At 42.5% G+C, this 3,169-nt stretch overlaps 1 protein-coding gene across 1 annotated transcript in view; it reads left to right on the top strand.

The window, feature by feature from the left end:
* stx3a (syntaxin 3a) overlaps positions 1 to 3,169 on the top strand; it is a 94,470-nt gene that overhangs the window by 62,620 nt on the left and 28,681 nt on the right. The window lies entirely within an intron of this gene.

The following is a 3,169-nucleotide window of genomic DNA, read 5'->3' as shown; positions in this document are numbered from 1 at the left end:
CCGGCCGGGCTTAGCCCGAACAAGCGACGTGGGGACGTCCTCCCGTGGGCCCACCACCTGCAGGAGGATCCGTAAGGGGCCGGTGCACAGTGGATTGGGCAGCAGTCGAAGGCAGGGGCCCCGACGACCCGATCTCTGGACACGGTTTTCATCTAATTCTCTGAAATTAATGTGTTCCAGAGCAGGTTAGCCATGTAGCCTAGTATGTCACCATAGTGATCTAGCATGATTAAAAGTGAGCCAGCTTTGTGGTATTGAGCCCACAGTTAGCTTTATAAGCAATTAATTTCATTTTGTGATACAGGCCCCTGATCCAGAGCAAAAAAACCTCAGAACATTAGATCAATAATAACAGGTCGACTACCACTTACCTCTGAAATGACTGAGGAGAGTTGAACAGCGGAGAAGAATTTCCCAGGGAAGAAGCTACAAGGCTAGGGGCTTGCAGAATTTCCCCATGTGGCAGGAATAATCGGGCTTGGAGTGTTGCTGTCCTCACCATGCACTTCATATTGGGCTCTATTAGCCAAATAATTGCTATTAAAGTCACCACTGTCCAATGGGAAAATGGCAAAGTTGTTGCTATCATTAAGATACATTCTTTACAGATGTAGGCATATAAAGTGTTATACTTTTTCACTGCGTTGCGGTGTCTTGTCAATGGCTCTACGTGATTAATGTAATCTTTTTAACGCTGTGGCTCAGGAGGTAGAGTGGGTCGTTTCCTAACCGAAGGATTAGCGGTTCGACTCCCGGCTTGTCCAGTCAACATGTCGAAGTGTCCATGAGCAAGACACTGAACCCCCAGTTGCTCCCGGTGATGTCACTGGTGTGTGTGAGTGTGAATGGGTGAATGGCCGAATAGTATGTGTGCTTTGAGACAATAAGTATAAGACCATTTTAAAAATTGTTAGGTACTTTCTTAGTTAGATAGATATTGATTAGAGATCTGTTGTATTAGAAGATGTTAGTGTAGCCAGGATGTCTTCCTCAGGCTGTTAAATGCAAGGTTAGTTAAAGCAGAGAAAGGCTGCAGTCAGGGATAAATGTTATTATGACAGAACAGTAACCATAATATTTTTCTTAATGTGAATTGTTGTGTTACAGTGTTTTTAGCTACACACCACTTAACCAACAGACATACACATTCACACGTTGATTTGCTTCATGTTGTGACTACTGCCAGAGCCAGCTGCAAGGCTGGTGAGAGAGAGACGTCTCGGTTGACGTTTCTGTGTAGGAGGGGGCTAGCCCAACGAAGTGATTAAATTGTATAGGCTATTAGGTTCGGGGCTTCTTCTTCCGGGCTGCCTGGGAGCAGCTTTGGGGGTGGAAGATGCCTGGACGTGTAATGTTAATTCTTGCCTGTGACCCTTTGAATAAACCAGCACGGTTATATTTTTTTATATATCCAAGTGGTCTGAGTCGTCCCTCTGAGTTCCTGGTTTGAAAGAACCGGACGTGGCTTTATAATAAAATAGAGCCTTTAAAATGCAGGGCTTTATTCATTCAATAAGATGTTGTGTTGGACTATTATCAAACAACTTTCCCTAAAAAAAGAGTTGGCCTAAGAAGCAAGCTATAAAGGATGGGTGGTTTAAAAATACTGCAATGGTAATATTCACCAATCAAATACATTCCCTCCAAAAACCTATCTGTGTTTGCATTTTAGACCACAGGGCTTTTTCTTTACTTCTAAGTAGCCATTCATGTAGCAGCATTGTGTATGCATGGGGTGCTGTACCTGACGAATGACGAGCAGTCACTGTGAAAGTGGCCACTTATCGCAGCAGTGAGTGACACTTAGAATGCCTACATGTGTACATTGACCTGAAAAAGCACAAATTCAGGTGAACAGATTTTGTGCTGAATTTTTCATTGGTACTTTTCTAATTCTCTGAAGCCTTAAACAAATAATTACTTTATTTCCATAAAGTAGCAGGGAACCACAACCCTACAATAAACAAACACTATGATGAAAAAGAGCCCAGACAGAGATACTGTATATTCTTGCAACAGATGCAGGTTACATGAATAATCTGACCTGTAGGAACAACTGCAAGACAAAGACTTGTGCCCCTCTTTATACCTTCTTACCTCCTTATAAGAGATGAGGTAAATGGTCCAGTGGTCCAGACAACTGGGACAAACAGTTCTTGTTACTAAACATTCATTCATCCTTGCATCCTGCTTTTCTGCTTATTCTTCCCACAAGCCCAGTCACATAAAGGTCATCATGACCAGATTAAGATAAACATTGCATCCCATGAATGCAGCAGGATGAAATCCCACATAGTTAAATTGACCATATATAACTTTTATTGCTGACATGGCTTCAGCATCAATCTTACACATCCTGTCTGTTAGCCTGTATTCTGTTAGTCATGACAAGTATAAAGTTCACCAAGGATATGCTCACACTTACACAGTTCAGTGGAAAAGCACTACACAAAGTTCAAGGATGTTATTGTCAATTCACCATATGTGCAGGACATACAGAAAATCAAAATACCGTTTCTCTCTAGCAGCGTATATATTGTGGGTGATATGAACGCAAATATATCAGATAAGGATTCTGTTTTTGCAAAGCATATGTTGCACTTTTGTGCCGATAATAATTTGATTTTGTCTAGCAGTGAGTTCCTGCCCAGTCAGAGCTTTACATATATTAGTGAGGCCTGGCATACAACATCGTGGCTCGACCATTGCATTTCTACAGCTGATGCACATGCCGCTTTGGCAGATATAGACATTCTTTACAACATGTCCTTCTCTGATAATATTCCCGTAAAGATGACCGTGAGACTTGATTTTATACCCATTTTAACTCAGTCTAATCACAAACAGGGAGGTTTGGACTGGTCCTCTCTTTCTCCTGAGGGTCTTGCCAGTTATCATAATCTCACTGATAAGCGGTTACGCGATATCACGTTACCTAGAGAGGCCGTTATGTGTAATGATCCTAATTGTACAGATGCTAACCACAAGACAGATATCTCTTCCATGTATCTTGGTATTGTCCGGGCGCTGTTGGACGTGAGTGTGCCGTTTTACAAAGATAAAGGGAAACGTAAAACTATGCCTGGTTGGACCACCTATGTGGCCGGATTTAAGGCTGAAGCCCGGGAGGCTACAACTTCCTGGGCTCTTGCCGGTAAACCCAGATCTG

Source organism: Monopterus albus, unplaced genomic scaffold (assembly GCF_001952655.1).
Source record: "Monopterus albus unplaced genomic scaffold, M_albus_1.0 scaffold260.1, whole genome shotgun sequence".
Lineage (NCBI taxonomy): Eukaryota > Metazoa > Chordata > Actinopteri > Synbranchiformes > Synbranchidae > Monopterus > Monopterus albus.
The sequence above is the reverse complement of the archived record's forward strand: the minus strand, read 5'-3'. Positions and strand labels throughout refer to the sequence as shown.